Genomic DNA, 12435 nt, shown 5'->3' with positions numbered 1-12435 from the left:
ACTTCAAAGGGACGTGAGCTCAGATTATCTCCTCTGTCCCTTTGGGCTGGGGTAGATAAGGACAGCTCAGGTTTGAAGCTGTGGCTTCCTTTGGAGTTGAGTGCCCAGGTGATGCTTGTAGGAGATGAGGTCAGCAGCCTCCGTTTGAGGGTGCTGATGGCCTTTCAGAAAGCTTTGTGCCACGCAGAGCTGCTGGGCAATCCACCTGGAGCCTGCATGTGGAGGTGGTTGGATCCAGCAGGCACCAGGAAGAGCAGTCACTGGCTTGGTAGCTGTTGAGCTGGGGAATTGTTTGGTTTATCTCAGTGGTTTTTAGAGCCATAGAATCATTTGAGGTTGGAAAAGATCCTGCAGATCATCAAGTCAGCCCAGCACTGCCAAGACCACTAAACCATGTCTCTCAGCACCAGATCTACAAGGCATTGAAATCCCTCCAGGGAGGGGGACTCCACTGTTCCAGGCCTTGACAAACCTTTTGGGGAAGAAATTCTTCCTGAATGTCCGACCCAAACCTCCCCTGGATCAACTTGAAGCTGTTTCCTCTTGTCCTATCACTTGTTACTTGGGAGAAGAGACCAACCCCCACCTCACCACATCCTCTTTTCAGGGAATTGTAGAGAATGAGAAGGTCTCCCCTCAGCCTCCTTTTCTCCAGGCTAAACAACCCCAGGTCCCTCAACCACTCCTTTTATGAGCTGCTCTCCAGACCCTTCACAGCCTCATTGCCCTTCTCTGGATACTCTCCAGCATCTCAATGTCCTCCTTGCAGTGAGGGGCCCAAAACTGAACTCAGTGTTCAAGGTGTGGCCTCACAGGGTCCATTGGTACATTGGCTGAGCACCTTGGTTCCATTTCCCCAATGACTTTGAGCTGGAGTAGCAGGGTTTCAGTAAAAAACAGATGAATGAGTAGAGAGGATGTGTTAAATGCTGGCTCGAGACTCCTCTGGGACTTGAGACCTCCTTTGGCTCTAGTGGAATCAAGAGCTAATGCTTTAACAGATTGATTTTGTTGTAGATTCCATGATTTCATAGGATTGTTAGGGTTGGAAGGAACCTCAAGGATCATCCAGCTCCAACCTCCCTTCCATGGGCAGGGACACCTCACACTACAGCAGGTTGCTCAAAGCCACATCCAGCCTGGCCTTAAAAGCCTCCAGGGATGAGGTTTCCACCACCTCCTTGGTGGTGGTTTCTATCACACCTTGCAATCTCTTTCAGTGTCTCACCACCCAATGGGGAAGAACTTCTTCCTCACATCCAATCTGAACTGCCCACTTCTAGTTTTTCCTCCATTCCCCCCAGTCCTATCACTCCCTGACACCCTCAAAAGTCCCTCCCCAGCTTTCTTGGAGCCGCCTTCATATACTGGAAGTCCACAAGAAGGTCTCCTCAGAGCCTTCTCTTCTCCAGACTGAACAACCCAACTCTGTCAGTCTGTACTCATAGGAGAGGAGCTCCAGCCCTCTCATCATCCTCCTCATAGCCCTTCTCTGGACACTTTCCAGACCTCCAGGTCCTTCTTGCATCACCACCACCACCTCATCCCCAACACATGCACGAACCTGAGGGGCAACCCTGAATCTGATCTCAGTTTTGCTCTTCTGGTTTCTCCTGGCCTCTTCCTGCAGAGTTTTGTCCTGTGCTGGAGAAAAACCTGACAACAAAAGCTCAGTGTTGGGGGAAGGACTTATCCTAGGAGTACAGAGGTCTGTGTGCAAGTAGAGGTTCCAGCAGAGCAATCCATGTTGATTGCACCCTCCCTTCCCCCCCCCCCCCCTTTTTTTTTTTTTCTTTTGGTCCAGGAAAACAAGGACCAGAGACAAGCTGGGGGTTTGTTGGGGTTTTTTTTGGAGGGCAAAGAAGGCAGCAGTGAGCCATGGAAATTATTTTGGCTGCTGCCTGCCTTCGAGATAACTCTCTGCAAGAGAGATGCTGCCTCCGATGCTTCTTCCTCTGCATCCACAGGTGAGAACAACTTCAGAACTTCAATCCAATACCTAAAGGCAGAGAAGGAAATATTTAATTGTCCTGGCTCTGCTGCAGGCTGATAAGCTCACATTGATTTTCTGTAGAGGAGTCTCCAGGGCGGCCGTGTTGCTGCGTGCTCCTGTCCCCGTGGGGATGTTTCTTGCTCCTTGGGTACCTCTGATCTCCTGTTGCCTGGCAAGAGCTTGATGCTTCTGCCTGAAAATGCTCATTGGCAGCACAAAGTTGGGTTTCTTTGGGTGGTTTTTCTTTTTTCTCCAACCCCCTTCCTTTTCCTCTTTTCTGTTGGCTTCCTACAAGCTGTTTAATATTTTTACAATGACCCAGACGGTGAGGTTGAATGGCACCAGCAGGGAGTTTGCAGGTGACACCAAGCTGAGTGGTGCTGTTGACAGGATGGCATCCAGAGGGACCCGGACAAGCTGGACAGGTGGCCCAGGTGAACCTCATGAATCATAGAATCAGTCAGGGCTGGAAGGGACCACAAGGATCATCCAGTTCCAACCCCTCTGCCATGGGCAGGGAAACACACTAGAGCAGGCTGGCCAGAGCCTCATCCAGCCTGGCCTTAAACACCTCCAGAGATGAGGCTTCCACCACCTCCCTGGGCAAACCATTCCAGGATCTCACCACTCTCATGGTGAAGAACTTCTTCCTCACATCCAGTTTGAATCTCCCCACTTCCAGCTTTATTCCATTCCCCCTAGTCCTGAGGTTCAACAAGAGCAGGGTTCTGCACTTGGCCTGGAACAATCCTCACTATCAATACAGGCTGGGGAAGGAGGGGATAGGAAGCAGCCCTGAGGAAAAGGACTTGGGGGTGCTGATGGATGAGAAGCTGGACAGGAGCAGGCAGTGTGAGCTTGCAGCCCAGAAGGCAAATCACATCCTGGGCTGCATCCAAAGCAGCACTGCCAGCAGAGCCAGAGAGGTGATTCTGACACTTTGCTCTGCTCAGACCTCACCTGGAGTGCTGTGTGCAGGTCTGGAGCCCTCAATATAGGAAGGACATGGAGCTGATGGAGAGGGTCCAGAAGAAATAGTCAGGGGGTTGGAGCAGCTCTGCTACAAGGACAGGCTGAGGGAGCTGGGGGTGTTCAACCTGGAGAAGAGGAGGCTCCAGGGAGACCTAATAGCAGCCTGCCAGTACCTGAAGGGGGCTACAGGAAGGATGGAGAGAGACTGTTTGCAAAGGCCTGCAGGGACAGGACAAGGGACAATGGCTTCAAACTAGAGCAGAGCAGATTTAGATTGGATATCAGGAAGAAGTTCTTTCCTATGAGGGTGATGGAACACTGGAAGAGGTTGCCCAGGGAGGTGGTTGAATCCCCATCCCTGGAGGTGTTTAAAAGAGACAGAGATGTCGTGCTGAGGGCCATGGTTTAGCACCATCCTTGGTAGACTTAGAGAATGGTTGGAATGGATGATCTTCAAGGTCTCTCCCAACCGAAATGTGTCTAAAATTCCCTGAAAGCTGTCCAGTTAACTCTTTATGGATTGATTTTGTTTGTTAAACAGAGGGGAAAAAAAAACAACAAATGTAGCAAGGGTCAAGACTCTTGTCCCTGGTATCAGGTGATAGGACTGAGAGCAAATGGCCTGAGACTGTGCTGGAGGAAGTTTAGGTTGGATATTAAGAAGAATTTCTTGACTGCAAGAGCGGTCAGGCATTGGGACAGGCTGCCCAGGGAGGTGGTAGAGTCACCATCCCTGGAGGTGTTCCAGAAATGTGGGGACATAGCACATGGGGATATGGTTTAGTGGCCATGGTGGTGTTGGGTTGGACTTGAGGATCTTGGAGGTCTTTTGCAACAATTCTATGATTCTAAGAAGGGATGGTCCAAGTCATCTCTGAAGCCTGTGAGCTCCAGGAAGTTTAGATGTTCAGGATGTTCAGTTTAGATGTTTAGAATGAGCAGAGGGCTGGAGCACCTCTCCTGTGAGGACAAGCAAGAGTTGGGGCTCTTCAGTCTGGAGAAAAGAAGGCTCTGAGGAGACCTTCTGGTGGCCTTCCAGTATCTGAAGGGGACTACAAGAAAGCTGGGGAGGGACTTTTTAGGATGTCAGGGAGTGATAGGAATAGGGGGAATAGAGCCAAACTACAAGTGGTTAGATTCAGATTGGATGTTAGGCAAAAGTTTTACATCATGAGGAGGGTGAAACACTGGCAGAGGTTGCCCAGGGAGGTGGTGGAAGCCTCATCCCTGGAGGTTTTTGCAGCCAGACTGGATGTGGCTGTGAGCAACCTGCTCTAGTGTGAGGTGTCCCTGCCCATGGCAGGGGGGTTGGAACTGGCCGATCCTTGAGGTCCCTTCCAACCCTGACAATTCTGTGATTCTATGTCTAGCTGGAGCTAGCAGGAATTTTGGATGTCTCTACCTCACTGCCTCTAAACTCACTGAGATTTTTTTTTTTCCCCTGCTGTTAGATATGGAAAAAAAAAAAAAAAAGATTAGATTGTAGTGATGGAGAAATGTCCAGAGGAGCCACAAAAAAAAGGCAAAGCAGCATTTAGATGGGAAGGGGTGTTCGGGGGGGGATAGAAGAAAGAGAAAAGCCCAGCCTCCCTGGAGATGTAATAGGCTTAGCAGGCCTGCTTGACACATGTCAGATAAAACAAACCTCCCCCAACAATGTTTATAAGGAGATTAGCTTCAGCGTGGGGAAATTTCTCTAGGGACTGTCCATGGCTGGAGCTCAAACCAGCTCCTCCCAGACCCTTATCAGAGTAATAAATTCCCACCACTTTGGGCTATTAAAAGAGGAAAAGAAGAAAAAAACCCTCCTTTCCTTGTCTCCTCACCCCAAATCAAAGGATTTGGGAGCAGGGGGTGGGGGCACAGCTGCTGGAGCTGCTTCCATTTGTCACCAGTCCACCTTCAGGGCAGGAGGGAGGTGAAGGTGTTGGGAGTTAACTCGCTGGAAGTAACAGGATGTGACTATCTAATTTGTGGCTGCCAGCCCTCCAGGGAGGAGACCAGTCTCTGGGCAGGGGATTATCCTTGGCTTCATTATGACATTGTTCCAAAACAAATCCCCCAGGCCCCCTGCCCATAATTGCTGCTACCTACGGGTAGGCAAACGCCTCGCGGTCCGAGCTGGCTGCTCGTGGATGGAGGTGGAGCCAGAGGTGTGAAATCATGGAGCCCAGAGGTGTGTGGAATCATGGAGCCCAGAGGTGTGTGGAATCATGGAGCCCAGAGGTGTGTGGAATCATGGAGCCCAGAGGTGTGGAATCATGGAGTCACAGAATCACAGAATGTTAGGGGCTGGAAGGGACCTCAAAAGCTCCTCCAGTCCAACCCCCCTGCCAGAGCAGGGTCACCTAGAGCAGGTCACACAGCAACACATTCAGGTGGGTTTTGAATGTCTCCAGAGAGGGAGACTTCACAACCCCCCTGGGCAGCCTGTTCCGGTGTTCTGTCACCCTCCCAGGGGACAGTAGTGACTTGGCAGTGCTGGATTAACAGTTGGTCTTGAAGGTCTTAAAGGTGTCTTCCACCTGAAATGGTTCTATGCTCTAAATGCCCCTGCCTGGTGTTGCGACATGCAAGCTCTTGACTAGGAACTGCTTTACAGCAACCCAAGAAGGGCCTGGTGCTTCAGGGAGACCTCAAGAGCCTGCTCTTTGGACTGCCTGTGTGGCTTAACATGACCACAAGCTTGCCAGAGACAGAGGCTCAGGTTTTGAAGCCATTGGTGTTGTTTCATAGAGCCATAGAATGGTGCAGGCCAGAAGGCACCTCCAAAGCTCATCCAGTCTGACCTCCCTGCAGTCAGCAGGGTCATCCCCAACTAGATCAGGTTGCCCAGAATTCTGTTGAGCCTCACCTTGAATATGTCCAGGGATGGGGCCTCAACCACCTCCCTGGGCAACCTGTTCCAGTGTTCTACCACCCTCATGGTGATGAACTTCTTCCTGACATCCAATCTAAATCTGCCCTTCTCTAGTTTGAAGCCATTGTCCCTTGTCCTGTCCCTGCAGACCTTTGCAAACAGTCTCTCTCCATCCTTCCTGTAGCCCCCTTCAGGTCCTGGCAGGCTGCTATTAGGTCTCCCTGGAGCCTTCTCCAGACTGAACACCCCCAGCTCCCTCAGCCTCTCCTTGTAGCAGAGCTGCTCCAACCCCCTGACTATTTCTTCTGGACCCTCTCCATCAGCTCCATGTCCTTCCTATATTGAGGGCTCCAGACCTGCACACAGCACTCCAGGTGAGGTCTGAGCAGAGCAAAGTGGCAGAATCACCTCTCTGGCTCTGCTGGCAGTGCTGCTTTGGATGCAGCCCAGGCTGTGATTTGCCTTCTGGGCTGCAAGCTCACACTGCCTGCTCCTGTCCAGCTTCTCTTCCATCAGCACCCCCAAGTCCTTTTCCTCAGGGCTTCTTTGTATCCCCTCCTCCCCCAGCCTGTATTGATAGTGAGGATCATTCCAGCCCAGGTGCAGAACTCTGCATTTGCTCTTGTTGAACCTCATGAGGTTCACCTGGGCCACCTCTCCAGCTTGTCCAGGTCCCTCGGTGTGCCAATGTGTGAAATGCCCAGATCCAGTCTGGAGCAGCTCTGGTGGGGAAGGGTCACCCTATGCTAGCAGCCAGCATGTGCATCCCCAAGTCCCTGCTCACCCTGGTGTGCTTTGGCACTCTTGCCCATCCCTGGCAGCCTGCTCCTCAGGGATTACAAGTGATTAAGCAGGCTTGAAAACACAACCTCCCTCCCTTGGCACACAGAGGCAGGAGCAAAGCCATGGGCTCCCCCCTGACCCTTCCTCCCACTCTTCCTCTGTTCCCCAGGGTATCTGCGGGTACCCATTTCCTTCTAAAACTACACTTCCACATGGGAAGGGCTGGGCTTGGGGGGGACCTTCCCTTCAAAACTGCTTTTGCAGGAATTTGCTGTGGGGAAAAACATTGCCCCTGCTGCAGCAAACATCCTCCTGGGGGCTTGGATGGTTGTCTGCCAGGAACTCCCCAAGTGCCAGGAGAGCTCTGTCTTCGCCTCCTTCCCGTGAGTTATGATCCACCTCCTGCCATCCCCTTGCTCCACAGCACTGAGGAAGTTATTTATTTGGGAGGGGAGAGACTGGTAAGGGAGATGGATTGTGCACTGTGGCGTAAACACATGGAGAAGGGAGGAAAAGACTCTCCTTCCTTTCCTTCTCCCCACCCTTCAGCTCTGTCTCCCTTGGTGGGCTTGGAGCTACATCCCATGTTTTATTATTATTATTTTCCCATCTAAATGGAATGGTTTATTTTGATCTCTTTAGAGAAAAAAAAAAAGGGGGGGGGGAGAGGGTGGGGAGGAGGAAGGGCGTGGGGAATTAAAAGTTCCAAGATGCAGATCTTGGAGGGCTGGAGGGGAAGGCTGCAGGGAATATTGCAAGTGAGAAGCTGCTGAAGGCATAAGTCACTTAATATGTGTGGAACTGAAAGGTGGCTGGACCATTCATTCCCATTAGGAAGAGGTGCACCACCATTAATAATCATTTTTAACAAGAGCTGGGCTGGGCTGGGCTGCACCTCTGGAGAGTGATTTGCTTTATGCATTTCTTTCTTTTTTATTATTTAATACAGGGGAGGCGGGGGGGGGGGAATGAAATTAAATAACCTGTGTGCAAGTGGAGAAAAAAAAAAGGTACAGCAGGCTCAGTGCTCCTACCTGCTCTTGATTATCCCAGAATGTCAGGGGCTCCAAAAGGGCCTCCAAAGATCACAGTCTCACAGTATATCAGAGGTTGGAAGGGACCTCCAGAGATCCTCAGGTCCAGCCTCCCTGCCAGAGCAGCAGAACTTAGGGTAGTCTGCACAGGAATGCATCCAGGTGGGTCTGGAAAGTCTCCAGAGAAGGAGACTCCACAACCCCTCTGGGCAGCCTGGTCCAGGGCTCTGTCACCCTCACTGGAAAGAAGTTTCTCCTCATGTTGAGCTGAAATCTTCTACGTTCTAGTTTGAACTCATTGTTCCTTGTCTTATCACTGTGCACCACCCAAAAGAGCCTGGCCCCCTCCTTCTGACCCCCACCCCTCAGCTATTGAGAGACATTGATCAGATCCCCTCTCAGCCTTCTCTTCTCCAGACTAAACAGCCCCAGGGCTCTCAGTCTCTCTTCACAGGGGAGATGCTCAAGTTCCCTAAGCATCCTCAGGGCTCTCCCTTGGACTCTCTCCAGCAGGTCTCTGTCTCTCTTGAACTGGGGAGCCCCAAACTGGACACAGGATTGCAGCTGTGCTCTCAGCAGGGCAGAGCAGAGGAGGGGAAGAACCTCCCTAGCCCTGCTGGCCACACTTTTCCTGCTGCACCCCAGGATCCCATTGGCTCTCTTGGCCACAAGGGCACATGGCTGTCCCATGGATCACTTGCTGTTCACCACCACTCCAAGCTCTTTCTCTGTGGAGCTGCTCTCCAGCAGGGCAGCTCCTAACCTGTCCTGGTTCCTGTTGTTATTCCTCCCCAGATGCAGGACCCTGCACTTGTCCTTGTTGAACTCCATGAGGTTTGCCTGCAGCCAGCTCTCAGCCTGTCCAGGTCACCTTGGTGTCAGCCAACCCCCAGATCATTCCAGTCCCAGAGCAGCATCACCTCCACCAGATCACACAGGAACACATCCAGGTGGGTTCTGAACATCTCCAGAAAGGGAGACTCCACAACCCCCCCTAGGCAGCCTGTTCCAGGGTTTACCTGCCCTGAAATGGGAACATTCCTTTGGCTAACACACATTAGAAGGGCTGTGTGTGTCCTGCTTTCTCCCCTGCACCACTCCCAACCCAGCCTGGCTTGACTTAAATCTCCAAAAGGACATTTAGGTGCTGGACATTCGTAGATTCATAGAATGGTTTAGGTTGGAAGGGACCTTAACGATCATCTAGTTCCAACCCCCCCATCCATGGGCACCTTCCACCAGCCCAGGCTGCTCAAGGCCTCATTCAGCCTGATCTTGAACACATCCAGGGAGGGGGACATCCACCACAACCCTGGGCAACCTGTTCCAGTGTCTCACCACCCTCACTGGAAGGAATTTCTTCCTCATCTCCAGTCTAAATCTTCCTTCCTCAAGCTTCAATCCATTCCCTCTCATTTTAGCACTAGAAGCCCTTGTCCAGCCCCACCACTGAGGTGCTGGAGCATGTCCAAAGAAGGGCAACAAAGCTGGTGAAGGGTCTAGAGAACAAGTTGAGGTAAGTGGGGGGGCTTGGTCTGGAGGAAAGGAGGCTGAGGGGAGACCTCATTGTTCCCCACAACTGCCTGAAAGGAGGTTGTAGAGGGGTGGGAGTTGCTCTGTTCAACCCAGTGATAGGACAAGAGGAAATAGCCTCAGGGGAGGTTTAGGTTGGACATTAGGAAGAATTTCTTTCCTGCAAGAGTGGTCAGGCATTGGAACAGGCTGCCCGGGGGGGTGGTGGAGTCCCCATCCCTGGAGGTGTTTAAGAGCTGTGTAGATGTGCTGCTCAGGGCTATGATTTGGTCAGTGTTTGGCTAAGGATTGGATGACCACAGCATCACAGAAACGTTCAGGTTGGAAAAGAGCCTCAGGATCACCAAGTCCAACCCAGAACCCTACTCTGCAAGGCTCACCCCTAAACCATAGCCCTAAGCACCACATCCAAATCATCTTCAAACACATCCAGGGCTGGGGAGTCCACCACCTCCCTGGGCAGCACATTCCAGTCCCTGACCACTCTACCTGGGAAAAATTGAACCTACCCAGTCCCAGCTTGAGGCCATTCCCTCTTGTTCTATCACTGATGACCTGGAAGAAGAGACCAGCAGCAGCCTCTCCACAGCCTCCTTTCAGGTAGTTACAGAGAGCCATGAGGTCTCCCCTCAGCCTCCTCTTCTCCAAACTAACCATCCCCAGCTCCTTCAGTCTTCATTAGATTTATTCTCCAGGCCCTTCACAGCTTCCTTGCCCTCCTCTGCCCTGGCTTCAGCACCTCCATATCTCTCTTGTATTGAGGTGCCCAAAACTGGACACAACACTCAAGAGCTCAAAGATCTCTTCCAACCAAGACAATTATGTGACTCTCTGAAGTCCTGTACCCTTTGCAAGGAGGGAAGTCCTACCTCAGCTGGATGGAAGCATCTCACCACCAGAAACCTGACATTTCTTGCTGGGGCACACCCATCCTGGATGGGGCTGAGAAGAACCCAGCCCCAGGTGGACAAAAGAAACTTAATCGGGGGAGGGCTTGGCCCCTCCCCTGCTGGGAGAAGGTGGTCCCCTGACTCAGAGGTGGTCTATTCCACTCCCCCTTCCTGTCCAGCAAGCCTATAAAAAGGGGGGATATCTTGCTGCTCTCCCCTTTTTCCTGCCTCGTCTGCTGGAGAGGACTTTCTGCTGCTGTTGCTGTCACTGTCTCCTGCACCCGACCACGTGGCTGGGGCCCTTTCTCTCTCTCAACTGAATCCACTGACATCCAGGGGAACACAAGGCCATCCAGGCTTGGTTTTGTATATTTTTTCCCACTTACCCCCATCCCTCACCTCTGTGAACCCCCTCCCCACCCACCCCCCTTTTACTGATAAATATATAAAATTATTTTTCCTTTCCCTTTTGTAAAAAAAGGGAAAAAAAATTACTTCTCCTACTTCCAAACCGACTTCAGACTATTTCTTTCACAAATTTTTTTTTTCTTTCCCCTACCCTTTTTTTTTTTTTTTTTTCCCCTTACTTCTGTCTCTCCACCCTGCCGAGAGAAAAGGGAGAGGGGCAGGGGGAGGAATTTCAATCTATTATCATCTGAGCTCCCAAACTCAGAGCTCAAACTACCACATTAGGGTAGGGAGGGGGGGGAGTGGTGGTGGTGGTTTACTCCTCAGAGCTGCAAAAGTAATGCAGGAGTTGGCCAAAAACTTCTGCTTTTGCTCAGGAAGCTTCTGGGTTGTCAGGAGGATCAGTGGAGTGCAAAGGCAGGAGATGGAGTGCTGCTGAGGGTTGTACCTAGAAAGCTTTTAAAGGAATAAATGAGTGAAAACCTTTGGGGCTTTTGTGAAGCAGCCGGGGGGAAGAAAGCTTTGAATCTGAGTGATTTAAGAGAAGAGAGAGAATTAACTGTTAACTGGGCACTCCTCCTCGACTTCCATTTTTCAGAGGGGGGCAAAAAACAAAAGAGTAGGAAGGCGAAAGAGTCAAACCTGAGACAGGAGGGGTTGGGCTGTCAGCTTGGAGCTAACTGAACCCCACCACTGTAATCACAGGGTGGTAGGGGGTTGGAAGGGACCTCCAAAGATCATCAAGTCCAACCCCCCTGCCAGAGCAGGACCATAGAACCCAGCACAGCTCACACAGGAAGACATCCAGATGGGGCTGGAGAGTCTCCAGAGAAGGAGACTCCACAGCCTCTCTGGGCAGCCTGTTCCAGTGCTCTGTGAGCCTCACAGTGCAGAAGTTCCTCCTCATGTTGAGGTGGAACCTCCTGTGCTTGAGTTTCCATCCATTGCCCCTTGTCCTATCACAGGATGCAACTGAGCAGAGCCTGGCCCCAGCCCTCAGCTATTTATAGACATTTATAAAATCCCCTCTCTGTCTTCTCAAAACTAAACAGCCCCAGGGCTCTCAACCTCTACTCCTAGGACAGTGTTCCAGTCCCTTCAGCATCCTGGTAACCCTCTGTTGGACTCTTTCCAGCAGATCCCTGTCCCTCTTGAACTGGGGAGCCCAGAACTGGATGCAATATTACAGGTGTGGCCTCCAAGACAGAGTAGAGGGGGAGGAGAACCTCCCTGGATCTTCTGGCCACACTCCTCTCATGCACCCCAGGATCCCATTGTCCCTCTTGGCCATAAGGGCACATTGCTGACCCATGGAGAACTTCTTATCCACCAGCACTCCCAGGTCCTTCTCCATAGGGCTGCTCTCAAGCTGTATTGCTCAAGGCTGTGGAGATGCAGGTAGGAGGAGGCTCAGGAGATCTTTCTGCTCTTGCATGTGCCCCAAGCATCCATGCACCTTTGCCATGATGTGCCACTGTTGGTGTCCACACACACCAAGGCAGGTATGCAGGGCAGGGGATGTGAAACCAACAGGTCCTGATGATGGCGGTGGGCTGGGGCACCTTGAAGTGCCACCAGAAAATGTTCCAAAGGGCAGAGAGGTTGGACAAGGCTAAGCTCAGCTGTTCATTTAGACCTGAAGCTTGTGGCTCAGACAATGAGGAAAGGACAGGCAGACTCTGGAGAAGGCCCAGCCTGGAGAAAAGAAGGCTCCAGGGAGACCTTAGAGCTGCATTTCAATATCTGAAGTGGACTTACAGGAGGGCTGGGGAGGGACTGTTGAGAAGGGCCTGTGGTGATAGGATGAGGGGCAGTGGTTTGGAACTGGAGCAGGGGAGGGTTAGGTTGGACATCAGGAGGAAGCTCTGCACAAAGAGAGTGGGGAAATCCTGGAGCAGGTTCTCCAGAGAGATGGTGAAGGCCCCATCCCTGGGGACATTCAAGGCCAAACTTGATGGGGCT

The sequence above is a fragment of the Indicator indicator genome, chromosome 7 (genome assembly GCF_027791375.1).
Source record: "Indicator indicator isolate 239-I01 chromosome 7, UM_Iind_1.1, whole genome shotgun sequence".
NCBI classification, from domain to species: Eukaryota; Metazoa; Chordata; class Aves; order Piciformes; family Indicatoridae; genus Indicator; species Indicator indicator.
Note: the sequence above shows the minus strand (reverse complement) of the source record.